Here is a 16841-nt window from a genome sequence, read left to right on the forward strand (position 1 = left end):
AGTGCAGTGGCACATGCCTGTAGTCCCAGCTACTCTGGAGGCTGAGGTGGGAGGATCACTTGATCCCAGGAGTTCGACAGTGCAGCACCAGTGCACTCCAGCCTGGATGACAGACCAAGACCCATCTCTAAAAAACACAACTCATATAGGTGCACTTTGTTGTAAGTCAGTTATTCCTCTATAAGTCTATTTTATTTTATTTTTGAGATGGAGTCTTGCTCTGCCACCTAGGCTGGAGTGCATGGCACAGTCTAGGCTCACTGCAACCTCTGCCTCCAGGGTTCAAGCAATTCTCCTGCCTCAGCCTTCCGAATAGCTGGGATTACAGGCGCACACCGCCATGCCCAGCTAATTTTTGTATTTTTAGTAGAGATGGGGTTTCACCATGTTGGCCAGGCTGGTCTCAAACTCCTGACCTTAGGTGATCTGCCAACCTCGACCTCCCAAAGTAGTGGGATTATAGGCTGAGCCACAGCACCCGGACTATAAAGCTATTTTAAAATGAAATAATTAACTTTGCTGAATGTTTATTATATTATATTATTAAAAGTCCTTACTTGTTAGAGATACATTCTGTATTTCATATGTATGTGAGATATTTACCAATGAAATTTGGTGTCTGGATTTGCTTTAAAACACTCTAGAGAGGGTCAGGTGCGGTGGCTCAGCCTATAATCAAAGTACTTTGGGAGGTTGAGGTTGGCAGATCACCTAAGGTCAGGAGTTTGAGACCAGCCTGGCCAACATGGTGAAACCCTATCTCTACTAAAAATACAAGAAATTAGCCTGGAGTGGTGGTGGGCACCTGTAATCCCAGCTACTTGGGAGGTTGAGGCAGGAGAACAACTTGAACCTGGGAGGTGAAGGTTGCAGTGAGCCGAGATAGCGCCACTGCGCTCCAGCCTGGGTGACAGTGCAAGACTCCATTAAAAAAAAAAAAAAAAAAAAAAACACTCTAGTGAAAGGAAGCAGACAGGAAAAGGCGGAGATGGTGCAGAAGACAGATGGAACAAGAATGACATATTGTGAGAGAATCCTTGAAGGGGTCATTGAATGTTTCTAGTTTTGTGAATGTTGCATATTTTTCAAAATAAAAAGTTAGAAGGCAAATCCAGACTCTGCTGTTTCCCAGCTGTGTGAGCTCAGTCAGGTCTCCATCTTCCTGAAGAGTGAGGGTCGCCATCAGTGAGCAAGGGACTGTCCTGCCCTCCCTTGGGTTCTGTGGGGGTCTCAGTCCAGTGTCTGGCTATGGCCCCCTAATTCTGCCACTGTCTCCCCATGGGACTGCAGTCACCTTAACTGTGGCATGCAGACTCTGATGGGATGACCATGGCACAGTGACATCAGCCGACACCAGCACAGGGCTTGCTGCGTGCCAGGCGCTGTGGTGAGTCCAGCCATGTATCCTATTCAACCCGCAGGCCAGGCCCACGGGGATGTCCAAGAGTCTGATAGTGTGCCTACCGTACAGGACTTGCCAAGGACACACAGTGAGCAAATGGATTCTAACTCAGGTCTGGCAGCATACGACCCCTGCCACATGCTGTTCCTGAACATTCCGAAGCCTTCCAACTCTCACGGGATCCGTGCCAATCTGACTTCACAGGACCGTCACCTCTCACTGGGACCCCAGCCTCCGTCCTTGGCTTCACCCAACAAGTTCAGGCCAAGTTCAAAGGCCTCCTCTGCCTGCCCCTGGGTCCAAAGCACACCCAGGTAGCCTCCAACTTTCCTCCTGGACAAGGAAGCCCCAGGGACACTTGTCACCTCTGTCAGGAACTCAGCAGTCCTGCAAGGAACAGACTTCATGGGAGTAAAGGTGACTTCATGGGAGTGTCCACCCCATGGCTTGCTCTGGTGGGTTTAAGCAGAAGGAAATGGCACGGACCTATCCCTTCCTGACCCGGTGGGAGAGTCAGTGGTGGTTCCTCTCATAAGGGGCTGCCACACCTGTCCGTCCACCAGGTGTGACTCATGCTCCATGCTTCCTGCATCCGCTAAAATGGTCCATCAGCCTGGTGGGACCTGGTGTGGCCGGGAGTGGGATGAGGCTGACCTGGCAGTGTCAGCCCCTACTCAGGGCGGCTCTTGTTCATGGTATTGTCAGGCCTGGGCCAGTCTGAGTGGAAGGCACAAGGCCCACAGCCTGAAACCCTTCACCAGTGCCAGCACCCAGCCCAGAAGTCAGGGGTGCGCAGTCTCCCTCGGCAGATAAGACAGCCTCAGCTGGGCGGGGCACGGTGGCTAAGGCCTGTAATCCCAGCACTTTGGGAGGCCAAGGCAGGTGGATCATGAAGTCAGGAGTTCAAGTCCAGCCTGGCCAACAGAGTGAAACCCTGTCTCTACTAAAAATACAAAAATTAGCTGGGCATGGTGGCAGGCACCTGTAATCCCAGCTACTCGGGAGGCTGAGGCAAAAGAATCTCTTAAACCCGAGAGGCGGAGGTTGCAGTGAGCCAAGATCGCACCGCTGCATGCTAGCCTGGGCAACAGAGCAAGGCTCCATCTCAAAAAAAAAAAAAGATGGCCTCAGCTGCCCTTACAGGCTGGCGGGCACAGGAGGGACAGGGTGTCTGCCATGTGCTCCACTGACGGGTCCCAGTGGAGATTTCAGGCTGAACGATGACAATACATTTTGTTCCTTTTCCATATCTGTCTGAGGGTCTCTGAGCTCTGCTTACACTGATGGCTCTGTCCTGAATGTTGGGCTGGTGCTGCCTGGAAAGAAGGGAGGAGCCGGGATGCTCAGAGCCCAGCTTGGAGGTGAGAGCCCAGAGCTGCTCGGCTCCTGCCCTGCTCCTGTAAGGAAGCCCCACCTGGTCCTGGGCCTGGCCCCCTTTACCTTCCCCTTACCCTGCTGCTAAGGACCCCCCTCACCCTGCACCCTGCCAGCCAGAGGGCAGATGCCGTCCCTGCAGGTCCCCAGGCCACGCCCTCCACAGGTGACTGTGGTCCAGCAACAGCAGAAGCCAGCTCCAGCCCCAACACACCTGTGCTCCCCCAAGCCCGGCCCAGCCCAGGACCCTGAGCCAGCCCCATGCCCTGCAGCCTGCAGGGATCTTCCCCAAGATGGGCCAGGCCCCAGGCGGGATCCCCTGTGTGTGTGCCACAGCTGCCAATTAGTCACGCTCTGCCACGCGGCCACCTCCCATCCCGGATATTTGTCTTCTGGGAGAAAGCAGGAGGAGAGATAAGACAGAGGGAGAAGAAAAGGAAATCCCCTGACCACTGGCTGCTCCTGGAAGCTCTGGCCCCGAGGCTCGGAGAGGCAGACAGGCCTTCCAGCAGTGCGACCTTGCACGAGTCACCAGCTCTCCCTGGGCCTGGAGTTCTTGGGGAGGGGACTTCGAGACAGTGCCTGCTGCAGGGCCCAGCATGGCACAGAAGGCAGGCGTCCTTCCTTCCCGCCACCCAGCCTTCCAGGAGGCTCCGGGAATGTTTGTTGACTTGGAAGACAGTCACACAGCTGTGACTTGGGTGGGACCTTGTCCAATCTGCCACCTCCAGGGAAGATCAGGGGAGTGGAGGGAGTGGTCCTCCAGGGAGTGGTCAGTTGGCGAATGCCCTCAGGAAGAGACTGCTGCTCCCGGGACCCATGGCACGCCGGTCCTCACTGTCTGAGGTAGCCTCCCTGACGCTGCAATAGGGGGCCAGTCCGGGGCCTGGGTCCCAGCCCTCAGAGACCCGCAGGTCCCACGATGGCAGAGAGAGGGTGCTAAAGAGTTGGGTACCTGATCCTAGTCGGACAGGGAGGCAGGGAGGGTACTCCATCAATACATGCCCAGCAGCTTACCCAAAGACGATGGCCACCAGCGCCCCAGAGAGCCCCAGGCTGGGACAGAGGCAGCATTGTGCCATTGCTGTCACAGCCCTCACTTAAATCAAATACATATTTAAAAATTTGGCCAGGCGTGGTGGCTCACACCTGTAATGCCATCACTTTGGGAGGCCAAGGCGGGTGGATCACAAGGTCAGGAATTCAAGACTAGCCTGGCCAAGATGGTAAAACCCCATCTCTACTAAAACTACCAAAATCAGCCAGGTGCAATGGAAGGTGCCTGTAGTCCTGGCTACTCGGGAGGCTGAGGCAGGAGAATTGCTTGAACCTGGGTGACAGAAGTTGTAGTGAGCTGAGATCGAGCCACTGAATTCCAACCCAGGTGACAGAGTGAGACTCTGTCTCAAAAAATAAATAAATAAATAAATAAATTACCTCAGGCTCTCAGGCTGGGCAACAAAGCAAGACCATAGCTCTACAAAAAATTGAAAAATTTGTTGGGTGTGGTGGCACATGCCTATAGTCCCAGCTACTTGAGAAGCTGAGGCAGGAGGATCGCTTGAGCCCAGGAGTTTGAGGCTACAGTGAGCTTCGATTGCACCACTGCACTCCAGCCTGGGTGACAGAGCAAGACCCCATCTCCAGAAAGAGAAAAAAAAAATTAATAAATACACGAAAGGGGAAAAGGCAGTTGTTTCATTAAAAGATTTGCTGAGAGCCATTTAAATAGGGAGGCTTTCTACTGCATTTATGATGTCTGATTTATGCACACCTTTTTAAAGTGTCTTTTCTTTTTAAACAAAACTAGGAGTGACTCCAACTATTAACCAAATATAGCACAAAGTGTGGTCTGCCTTCTTGGGTCAATATTGACCTGGACTTCAGCCTGCCTCGGAAAGGAAATTTGAAAATATTTGGTGAGTGGCAGAATGGTTGTCTGGTGACACAGGCCGATGAGCAGCTGCGGCTCAGGTTTCCAAGCCGGCCTTTCATGGGCGAGAGACCTTATCACCATCATCAACGCCCACGTGCCAGTGGTAGCACCCACTGTCAGCCAGCTTTTTGTTTTTTTTTTTTTTTTAAAGGCTAGCACATTTTAGAAGAGGAGGCTTTGAAGCTCAATTTTAGGTCAGATGTATTAAGGTAACACATACGGTAAAATGGACCTTTTTAATGTGCAGGTCTATGAGTTTTGCTGTTGTTGTTTGATTTTAGTAAAGATGGGGTCTCGCTATGTTGCCCAGGCTGGTCTCCAACTCCTGGACTTAAGCAATCCTTCCACCTCGGCCTCCCAAAATGCTAGGATTACAGCTGTGAGCCACTGTGCCCCGACCAGGTCTACAACTCGTGACAAATGCATACCACCACCGCGTCAGGACACGGAGCGCTTCTAGCCGGCTCCAGGCTCCATCCCAGAGCCGGGCCCTTCCCTGCCCCACTCCAGTCACTCCTGGCCTGTGTTCCCTCCCGTTTCCCTCCTCCAGTGTCACAGAAATGGGATCGAGTGGCCGTGGCAGTCTGCACTCAGTGTGATGCCTCTGCGATGCACCTAGGGGGTCACGTGTGTCCCCAACTTGTTCCTTTTTGTGTCTGCACGGGATTCTTTGGTGTGGAAGTGCCACAGTCCGTGACTCACCCCCAGCTGAGGGACTGCTCATGGGATTGTGCTACTGTAAACAGGTTTTGTGTAACCGTGTGTTTTCATTTCTCTAAGGGTCACTGCGCTGTCAGCTAAGCACGATTGCGGGGCCTGAGTTAGCTGGTAAGGCCACTGTGCAGGGAACCACTGCCCTTGTTCAGGGCACAGAGCCCTGGGCACAGCCCCGCAGCTGAGAAGTGTAGGGGCATCAGGCCTGTGGGACCCCACCCCTGTACTGCCACCCTCTGTCTGCCTCAGCCCCTGTGTCCACCCATGCACCAGCACCTGAACCTCTCAGGACCGTGGGCAGGAAGGGTCCTGGGCGGCTGGTGCGGGGAAGACTGACCAGGCAGGTGGCAGGGAGCTCACAGCGTCACAGAGGGCCCACCACAGGAGCGCAAGCGCCGGGGAGGGCAAGGAACAAAGGTTGGGGGCCTGGAAGGACAGAGACACCTTCTGGAAAAGACAGAATCTGAGTTGAGCCAAGAAGCAATGCCGCGAGGGAAGGGGCCAAAGTGGGCAGCAGCCAGCCCTGGCTGTGGGTGGGGCGGGGGCAGGGGTGCAGGATGGCGGGCGGGGCCTGGAGGGCTCGTGGAAAAAGGAGAGCTGCAGAGGGGCCTTCCAATCCCAGCTCCAACCTTCCCTCCCCCGACAGAGGATCCACATGGGCTCTATCCCAGTGCCTCCTCTGCCCCCGCCCTGATCTGAGCAGGCAGGCGAAGGCACCAACTTTGGGCTGAGCATAGCACACGCGGGAGAGGGTGGCCGGCCAGCATGGGTTCTGGCATTGTGTCGGGGGGCTCAGGGGAGCCGAGCCCCAGGAAGACTCCCTAGGCAGGTGGCGGCCACTGTGTGAGGAGAAGAGCCAGTGAGTCAGGAGCACCAGCTGGGCTCCCCCAGCCAGACCCCAGAACCTGCATCTACTGAGGATACGGTCAGAAGGAGCCCAAGCTCCAGGCAGTTGCAGGATGAGAGGCCCCAGGCAGGCTCCCCCGCTCCCCACACTGCCCCTCTCCAGCAGGGTCCCCGAAGTGCAGCCCCCTCCTCCAGGCAGGCTCAGGATTCAGAGGGTTGGCTGCATGCAGCCTCCTTCCCACCCTCTCCCGCAGTGCCCCCTCCCTACCCACCTTGGATGGCACCTGGCACATTGCCCACTCATCCCTGGTGAGTGAATGGGTCTCCCGAGGGCTCTACTCTGAGCATCTCAAGGCATACAACAGGTACTCAATAAATGCTTGCTGATTATAAATCTGCAGTGGGCAGGGAGTGTCTCCATTGCCTGGTATTTGTCTACTGTCTTTCCGCTACCTGCCGGCACTGACAGCACTTCCAGTTTCTGTGCCAGCCAGCCCCGTGCTGAGTCCAGGCACCCTGAGTGCTCGCCTGAGACAGGACGGAGCCGCCGCTGGGATTCTGGGTCACAGGTGCAGCTGCATGTTTATTCCGACCGACAGGATTGTGGCTGACGTTGGCGGAGTTGTGCTCGGCCTGCTGCTGGATAGAGCACCTGGGTGAGGCAGGCGCCAGGCCCAAAGCTGGGCGTTTCAGAAGCACCTCATCCTCCCAGAGCCCTACAAGGAAGATGTTCCCTCAACACATGGACAGGTGCAGTGGTGCCTCAAAGTTCCCCGAGTCGATGAAACCACCTGATCTGAGCCCCAGCTCTTCAGCTCCTCCAGCTTCACACACAGCTTCCTAAAACCCAGGCTGCCCCCTGAACAGGGAGTGGGGAGCATCGTGAAGCGTGGCCCGCAGCACCTGTCCCCACTTAGTACCCAAGGAGAGAAGGCTGGCAGGCAGCCCCAGGACCACCAGCTGCAGCAGCACAGGGGTGTGGGCAGGCTCAGACATGGCACGCTTCATCCCAAGGCGCCGGTCACCTGGGCCCTGCTCCAGTGAGCCAGAGCCCACTCACTGAACTTGAAACATCTGCCAGACCTGGGGTCGCTGCAGGGCCTAAAGCAGCGGTGAGCACAGGTTTATCGAGGCTTCTGGGGGTAAATATTTTGGTATCTGTGCTCCAGGAAAGGATTCTGAGCTTCAGAGATGAAGCAACCTGCCCAAGAAGGCTCCTCTGCGACCGGGGCCTGCCCAGGGCATCTGCAGCCGGCACAGCTGTGGCCTGGGCTGCCAAGGCAGAAAGGTTTCTTCATGAGCCCCCTGCCCAGAGCGAAACACCGCTACCCGGCTCCAAGGCTGAAATGACAGGCCCCAGACACGTGAGCCCAACACCCAGGGCCCACCTGCCCGGCACTGCCCCCTGAATATCGGTGCCTGAGCCAAAAGGGCACAGCACACCTTGTTTTTTGTTTTGAGAAGGAGTCTTGCTCTGTTGCTAAGGCTGGAGAGGAGTGGCATGATCTCTGCTCACTGCAACTTCTGCCTACCAGGTTCGAGCAATTCTCCTGCCTCAGCTTCCCACATTACAGGCACTCACCACCACACCCAGCTAATTTTTGTATTCTTACTAGAGACGGGGTTTCACCGTGTTGGCCAGGCTGGTCTCGAACTCCTGACCTTGTGATCCACCCGCCTCAGCCTCCCAAAGTGCTGGGATTACAGGCGTGCGCCACCGCGCCCGACCCACCTTCTTCTTCTTTAAGGTAAGCACCATGCCAAGCAACCTGGTTTGCCTGATTGAGCTCCCGCTCAGTTAATCCAGAAACAAGGGCCCGGGTGGCCTCTTGGGGACTCGCTTGGGATAGAGAGTGACTGCTCAGGTCACCCCAGATGAGCCTTCTCCATGCCTCAGCTCACCACAGTCTCCCAGGATTACCTCCCACCACCTCCAACCACCCTCCTGGCTAACGCTTTCCTCCCAGGCCATGGGGAGAGCAGGCTGAACCATGCCAAGGACACAAACAGATGGAGGGGAGGGCCTCCGTGTTTTGGTGAGATTGTCTTTCACGGAGGAAAAACAAGGCAATGGGTTGAACCCTCCAGTAATGACAGCGGCCACGATCCTGGTGTTTCTAGAATCTGTCAGTTTCGGGCTCTTCCACATGCACAAGTCCATCCAACCGTCGCCTGCCTCTGCGAAGCAGCCGGGATTATACATGTGATCCCATTTCACAGACGGGCAAACCCAGGCTGACGGCAGCCTGCAGGCCCCAGGCCGTCCCCTCCATTGCACTTTGTTGCCACCATTGGGGGAGCGGGGCCCAAGGCTTCAGGGACCACCCCAGGGGACAGGCAGTAAAGCTGCTGTTCCTGTACACTGCTGGGTCCGGAGTACCCTGAGGCTGGAAGGGGCGTAGAGACATCATTCTCCTCTCCAGCTGCCTTCCCTCAGAGCCTGGCCTCCTTGCGTCCCCTAAGCCAGTTACTTAAACCCAGTGTGGTTCCCAGACCAGCAGCACCACCGGGGAAGCGTGTCAGAAAGCAGACTCTCAGGCCCTGGCCGGGGCCACTCAGCCACATTCTGCGTCTGCTCCCGATCCCCAGGACTGTGGAGAAGCCATGTTGTGTCCTACGGAGTCCTGAGGGCCTTGCGAGCGCATTGCCACTGACTGTCCACTGCCAGGGCGCTCTTCCCGTGTGCGACCATGGGGCTCTGCTGAGTGCTCCACACTGTCCTTTCCCTTGTCCGCCTTCCTCCGGCACCTGGCAGTGAATCCCGCAGAAGTCTCAACAGGCTCAGACCAGGATCCAGCCCTTCACCACATTCGGTGGCCCTTCTAAGCAGGCAGCACCAGGCCGCGACCTCCCTTGGCACTGGGAAGGTGGCTGACCTTTGAAGAGTCCACAGAAGGCAGCCCACGCCCCCTGGCACCCTGGCCCTCTGCCCAAAGCATAGCCGCAGTGACTTTCATGAAGGCATGAAATGCTCTCACGACAAAGGGCAAAATCCAGCTTGTGCCTTTTTTTTTTTTTTTTTTTTTTTTGAGATGGAGTTTCACTCTTGTTGCTCAGGCTGGAGTGCAGACGCGCTATCTCAGTTCACCACAATCTCTACCTCCCAGGTTCAAGTGAGTCTCCTGCCTCAGCCTCCCGAGTAGCTAGGACTACAGGCGCACACTACCACACCCAGCTAATTTTTGTATTTTCAGTAGGGACGGGGTTTCTCCTTGTTGGCCAGGCTGGTCTTGAACTCCTGACCTCAGGTGATCCGCCTGCCTCAGCCTCCCAAAGTTCTGGGATTACAGGTGTGAGACACCGCATCTGGCCTCCAGCTGTGTTTCTAACCATGAAGTCCCCCCACTGCCCTGACTCACTGCACAGACCACAGCCTTGGTGTCCTCACACGTGATGGGCAGGGGCTGGCCCAAGTGCTTCTAAACATCTGAACCAGCTCTGGCTTCCTTCAGTCCTCCCAACAGAAAAGACATTTCAAAATGGAGGCGGAACAAGGCTGCCTCCTCCACTTCCCAGTCGGCAGACACAGGTCCAACAGCATCTTCCCTGCTGACCCAGGACCGTCATCCATGTGTGAAATAGGGGGCAGAAATGTGGGCATTTTAGCCACCAAACTCCAGTCCCAAGAGTGACCCCAGCTGCAGCATTCTCATCAAGGGACCTGGACATGTGATTTTGGAAGGAAGGAGAAAGTAGGCAAGCAGGCGAGCCGTTCCCTCCAGAGGGAGTCCAAGGTGGGCCCAGGCCCTCACTCACTTGGACAAGGCACTTCCCGTTCCAAAGGGTCACTCAGCCTCCCGTGTGGGCAGCCAAGGAGCTGTCTGGCCCCACATCCCTCTGTGTCCCTGCCAGGTCACACCCTATTTGAAACCTGACCTCTCAGGCTGGGCGCAGTGACTCATGCCTGTAATCCAAGCACTTTGGGAGGCTGAGGGGGGCGGATCACAAGGTCAAGAGATCAAGACCATCCTAGCCAACACGATGAAACCCCATCTCTACTAAAAATACCAAAAAATTAGCTGGGCGTGGTGTTGCGCGCCTATAGTCCCAGCTACTTGGGAGGCTGAGGCAGGAGAATCGCTTGAACCCGGGAGGCGGAGGTTGCAGTGAGCCGAGATCGCGCCACTGCACTCCAGCCTGACCTCTCAGGGCAGTCTAGGAATCATGGTGTGTTGAGTGGGGCAGCCAGGACCTCAGTTGTACTGTTCTAGAGCATTCTGAGGGACCTCACCCACCTATGCAGGCCACCTGTGTAAGGACAAAGGACGAACACAGCGTGAAGCTGCTCACTGTCCTGGCATCCCAGCCCACCTCTCACCCAGGTCTGTCCAGGGTGTGCCCGGAGGACACATGCCCCGGGGTCTCCAGAGGTTCCATGCTCCTCACACTGCTCCTGCCACCTGGGAGCCCACTGCCTACCTGGGAGCCCACTGCCTACCTGGGAGCCCGCTGCCCGCCTATGTTACAGGGGCTGTCAGGCCACACTGAAGATCCTACTCTTGTGGCCGCCATCCCCACGGGTCCCCACCCCGGGGCCATTCCCACAGGCCCACTGGAGAAGCCACAGCCTACGCCACCAGGCTGGACTCCTTGTCCTGCATGCTGAGTCCTGGCTTCAATTCCTCCACCAGAGACGGCCTCCTCTGCTCTTTCCTTGGGGCCAGGAACAGCCAGTGACTCATTTATTCATTCCATTCCAGAACAAACCCTACTCTTGCCTGCTTCCAAACTTTTGCTCAAAATGTTCTCTTTTGTGCTAACGAAGTTGTGCTGAGGTAGGAAACGTCCTCTGTTTTAGAGATGCTACAGCAGAGTGCAGGGGACAGGTCATGGCGTCGTGACGGCAGCCACCAACGCAGGATGTTCTGGAACCCAGGTGCTGGTGCCTGGAGGTTCATTCTCTCCACTTTTCCGTAGGCTTAGAATTGGCCAATTTTTAAAAAGTCCCCCTCTGCCTGAAAAACCAAGTCCTTTCCTCGCCTGTCTCTTCCTGCTAAAATCTCTTTCCTTCTGGAAGGAGGCCATGACCGACCTCTTCCATCTTCTGTCCCTGGGATACCTCGCCTGGGCTCGCTCACAGCACAGCATCTGCTGAGCCCTGAAGCCTCATCTGTACCCATCTTATCTCCTCAAGCAGCCTGGAAACTTGCCAGGTGGGGTCGAGCCTCTCTGAACCTCCCTGGGGCTAACGCACAGACACTCTGGCTGGATCCCGTGGCACTTCTGCCTGGGCTAGGGGGTGATGTCACCTGAGGCCAATGAAGCCATCACTAACAGGAAGAAAGGAGATGATGGCACCCGTGGAGAAGGGCATATGTGGGCCACAGTCTGGCCCGATGCCTGCTGGATGCCACCGCCCCCAAGTTTGGCCAGGCTTTGCTCTCCCGTGTCTTGGCGGCTGGGCAGACAGTGCTGAGCCCACTAGGCAGAGTCAAATGGCCTGGGCCCCTCCCAGGAGCAGCAGGGCTTTCTCTACCACATTTTCAGAAGCAGGCTTCAAACTGGTGCCAGCCTGGTCGGGGGTGCAGTAGGCATGATCAGGTTTAAGTGACCCTCATTGTTTCTGACATTTGCTAATAAGTCTGAGAAGGCCATGGGAAGAAATTTACAAGACAACGGGATGGCATCAGCTGGGCTACGAAGAGTAACCTGGCCACCTGCCACCCATCCAGCCCCCAGGCCTCTGCTTACAGGCACCTGTCTTCAACCCTGGGGGAGCCTCCCTGTCCACCCTGGGGCTGGCCTAGCCTGTGGCCAAGGAGAGGCTGGGACAAGGTGGGGCATCAGTAGCTCAACAGGGCTTGTGATTTGGAAGAAGCCCACGAAATCCCAATTAGCTCCCAACCATTGCTGAGTTTAGATGCCAACCAAGCCTGCCTCATTATCTTCACAGCTGCAGTCAAAGTGGAGTTGGTTCATTTGCTACGTGCTGACCCTCTCCATTTAAAGGACAGAAAAGAAAGAGGTGAACACGGCTGGACCTCTGCATGCACTGGTGACTGCAGGATGAAGCTGCCCATCTGCTGAAAAGGCCCAGGGAGGCTGTGCCCCCCAGGAGCTGAGCTGCCCACAGCTCTCCAGCTCCCAGCATGCTCTCCAGTCACATGCTCCTCCGGGGGGCACGCAATGTTCCCTATTAGCAGCTCTGCTGTTACTGCAAGATAATTAATTCAATTGGAAATAATTGAACAGGCAAGGAGCTCCGAGGTGTTATTTCACACCTGCTGAGGCAGAGAGAAATATTTGCAAACCAGCCCGAGCTCACCTGCAAGCAAATGCCAGCCATAGGCCTCCGAAAGTGCAGAGCTCCCGACCCCTCTCCACACACAGATCTGTTCTTCAGGTAGCTATGGAGGGCTGCCAAGTGCCAGGCCCTGGGGCTCTAGGGCGAGCAGGCCAGGCGTCCAGGGCCTCTGCCCAGGGGTGCCTCCTGTCTGTGCCGCAGATGCCAGAGAACAGGGTGCTGGGAGAAAGAATCACCTGGAGCAAGGGCAGGCAGGGAGGGTGATCCTCACACTTCGGCCTGCAGGATGAAAAGATGGCACGGCACAGAACACAGGAAGAATGGCCGTCCAGGCAGAGGCATTGCATGCAGAGGTCCTGAGTGCAGCCTGGCTTGTCCCCTGCGTTGCTCCCCCAGCCCTGCCTGCGTGTCTGGAAAGCCTCCCTCTTCTTCCTCCTTCTGTTTGGGGCACAGCCACAGGGCCCTGCCCTGAGCATCTCTGTCCTCATGTTCAAGGACAGAACCCCCAGGACCTCCAGGTGCCTGAGAACTGAAAGCAGGTGTATCTCGGAATTTGTATTTAAGGGTAAGATGTCTTTGCATGACAGACACCAGAACATGCTAGCAAGGGGCATGGAAAATCTAAATCACAACTGAATTCTGTGGGAACAGCTCCAAACAACAGGACAGAGGAAAATGGGTTGAGAAGATGGAGAGGCCAGAAGGAAGGAGCTAAGAGCAAGGGAAATCAGAAAGGCCGGGCGTGGTGGCTCACACCTGTAATCCCAGCACTTTGGGAGGCCGAGGCAGGCGAATTACAAGGTCAGGAGATTGAGACCATCCTGACCAACATGGTGAAACCCCGTCTCCAGTAAAAATACAAAAATTAGCCGGTGGTGTGCGCTTATAATTCCAGCTACTCGGGAGGCTGAGGCAGGAGAATCGCTTGAACCCGGGGAATGGAGGTTGCAGTGAGCTGAGATCACACCACTGCACTCCAGCCTAGAAGAAAATTGGAAAACAGAGAGAGAGCCATCGAATCAGAGCCAGTGTGCAGGCCACACCAAAGAAACCTGACAGCAGCCGCTCTGCCACACACACAGCAGAGGAAGGCTCTATCTGAGCCGCCCCCTGGGATACCCACTAGGCTCGTCTCCCTCGAGGGGAAGGAGCGACCTCCCTTGGTTCTCAAGAACCCTTGAGGTAGCTGTCGTCATGGCGGCAGTCCACAGACTGGAGCTCCCAAGCAGGTCAAGCTGCACACGGCCCTGCCAGAGTCCAGCCTGGCTCTAGGTGACGCCAAAGCTTGAGTGCCCTGGGCTGGGTAGGCTAGGCCAAGCCACGCTGCCCCTGAGGGCTGGCCATCCAGCAGGGAGGGGTGGTGTGTATACAACATGTCACTCTAGAGTGGTCCCTGGGCTCCCAGGGGTCTCCAGGAGGCCAGGGGGCCGGCAGAAGGAGGAGGATTACAAAGCACTAGGCTGCACTGGAGATCATGTCACCTGGGTTCTTGAGGGACCCAGAAGCTTCCTTGAGGGGTCAGAACATCCAGTCTGCGGCTAAATTCATACCAGAGTCTGTGAGGGCTTTACGGTGAATACGGGTCTAGAAGGACAGGAGGTAGAACCTGTTTGGTCACTGTGTGGAGGGTGGTGTGTCCACGCTACGTGGCCTGTGTCCAGAAGGCAAGGGGACCAGGTCATAGCTCCTACAGCAGGACCCCGACCAGGCCGTGAGACCAACCCTCTGCAGTGACAAGCAGCCATGGAATTTTTTTCTTTTTTCTTTTTGAGACAGGGTCACCCAGATTGGAGTGCAGCGGCACAATCACAGCTCACTGAAGCCTTGACCTCCCTGGGCTCAGGTGATGCTCCCACCTCAGCCTCCCGCGTAGCTGGGACTACAGGCATGTGCCACCATGCCCTTTTAAAATTATTTATTAATGTATTTATTTACTGAGATGGAGTCTTACTCTGTCTCCCAGGCTGGAGCACAGTGGTGCGATCTCGGCTCGCTGCAACCTCCACCTCCCAGATTCAAGTGATCCTCCTGCCTCAGCCTACCGAGTAGGTGGGATTACAGGCACGTGCCACCACGCCTGGCTAATTTTTGTATTTTTAGTAGAGATGGGGTTTCACCATATTGGCCAGGCTGGTCTTGAAACTCCTGACCTCATGATCCGCCTGCCTCAGCCTCCCAGAGTGCTGGGATTACAGGCATGTCTTTTATATTTTTGGTAGAGATGGGGTCTTGCTATGTTGCCCAGGCTGGTCTCAAACTCCTGGGCTCAAGCAATCCACCTGCCTCACTCAGCCTCACAAAGGGCTGGGATTACAGGCACAAGCCACTGTGCCCAGCCAACCATGGCGTTTTAAAAGGTAACCTTTTATTTTGGAACACTTTTAGATATTCAAGAAAGTTGCAAAGACAGCACAGGGCGGGCCTGTGTGTCCCCACTAGCTCTCTGAGGCTAATACCTCGCAAAGCCACAGGCCACTTCTGATAACCACAGCTGTGACAATCTGTCCATCCCTTGGACAAAATTGTGCCTTTCAGGTGGGTCTGAGGCTTCCGCAGCTTTCCAGCCCAGCAGACAGGAGGCACGTCTTCATCTGGGCCATGCAGCCATGCTGTACCTATAAACACCCAGTTCCTGCAGGTTCCAGAGGCTGTGAAGTTTCCAGAGGCCATGCCGACGTGGGGGTGGGGGGTGGGCAGTGTGGGTGCAGCGAGGAGCGCACACGCCGCCCAATGGCAGGGAGGAACACGAGAAGGCAGGGTGCTGACGGAAATGGATCCTCCTTCGCAGGATGGTGTGACTGTCCCTGAAAACAGTTCCTCCCCGACAGACAGCGGAGGCAGTGGGGAGGGGATCAGCAGGGTTGGGCACAGGGACCCTCTCTTCTCGCCAATATAGCCTGGGTTCAAAATGCCACGTTCCGTGCTAACTGTACTTTCCACAACCCCCTCCGGAACATTTCTCGTGATCCTCTGAGGACAGGGAAGGGAGGGACAGGACAGAACAGCACAGTCTCTGCCTATTCCAGGGGCTGCTGGCACGCGGTCTCTCTGGGGATGATCTTCACAGCTTTTCTGTGCCACTGATCAGGCTGAATTTCAAACAGGAGTCCATTTGAGCTTTGCCAATGCACAGCTGGGACGCAATTTGGGGTCCCCTGTGGCACTTGGGGGTCAAGAGGCATATGCACAAGCCACACCTGAACGGTCTGCCTCAGGACCCCCCTCCCCACCACTCCCTGAAGCTATCAAGGGCACGCCCACAGCACCTCCTACCATCACACTGTTCAAAACCAAACAGTAACAGAAGGGGCGGGCTCAGAGTGCGTTCGGATCCCATCGCTACTGTGGTGCATTTATGTCATCGTTGCAGACCACGAATTTTTAGTTGACTGCTACTTGTATTCATTCATTCATTTTCCAACTCGCTTACTCCAGTTCAACGTCACAGGTGTCTGGAACCTCTCCCAAGGGCACAAAGCCTGGACAGGATGCTGTCCCATCGCAGGACACCCTCGCACTCACACCGGCTGAGACTCGGACCATTTAGATGTGCCATTTCACATCTAAGAATGTGCACATCTCTGAGATGTGAAAGAAAGCAGAGTACACAGAGAAAACCCAGGCACACATGAGAGCACACAAACTCCACGCAGACAGTGGCCCTGGCAGGGAATCAACTTTTTTATCATCAACCTATAAGAAAAGGATGTTATTCCAGGCCCTGCCGCCGATCTTGCATGCCTCTGCCTGCGTGTGCAGATCGGTGGTATGCGGTGGTTTGATTCAGCACTGTGCATCGTAGGAAAAGTTGGAAATAAACCAAATGAAGGCCGGGCGTGGTGGCTCACGCCTGTAATCCCAGCACTTTGGGAGGCAGAGGCGGGCAGATCACGAGGTCAAGAAATCGAGACCATCCTGGCCAACATGGGGAAACCCCGTCTCTTCTCTACTAAAAAATACAAAAATTAGCTGGGCGTGGTGGCGTGCGCCTGTAGTCCCGGCTACTTGGGAGGCTGAGGCAGAATTGCTTGAACCCAGGAGGTGGAGATTGCAGTGAGCCGAGATTGCGCCACTGAACTCCGGCCTGGTGCCTGGCAACAGAGCAAGACTCTGTCTCAAAAAGAAAAACAAAACCAAATGGTTTATTCAGTGGGAGAACAGATGCATAGGTCACAGGCCATCCACACAGTGGAATGCCACGCAGCCACAAGAGGGAGCAAAATAGATCCATGGATGCCAAAGTAAGCAAGCTCCAAAATCCACTGAGAGCTCCCAGGATGGTTAATTGGAACTTATCTTCCTAGGTCCTAACACCTGGGAAATGC

At 55.6% G+C, this 16841-nt stretch overlaps 1 protein-coding gene and 1 pseudogene across 8 annotated transcripts in view; both read right to left on the reverse strand.

Annotated features, from left to right (window-relative positions):
* PEMT (phosphatidylethanolamine N-methyltransferase) overlaps positions 1 to 16841 on the reverse strand; it is a 77923-nt gene that overhangs the window by 26849 nt on the left and 34233 nt on the right. The window lies entirely within an intron of this gene.
* On the reverse strand, positions 10480 to 10955 carry LOC135275670 (collagen alpha-2(I) chain-like; annotated as a pseudogene).

The sequence above is a fragment of the Aotus nancymaae genome, unplaced genomic scaffold (assembly GCF_030222135.1).
Source record: "Aotus nancymaae isolate 86718 unplaced genomic scaffold, 86718_ANA_hifiasm-v0.15.2.pri h1tg000018l, whole genome shotgun sequence".
Taxonomy (NCBI): Eukaryota; Metazoa; Chordata; class Mammalia; order Primates; family Aotidae; genus Aotus; species Aotus nancymaae.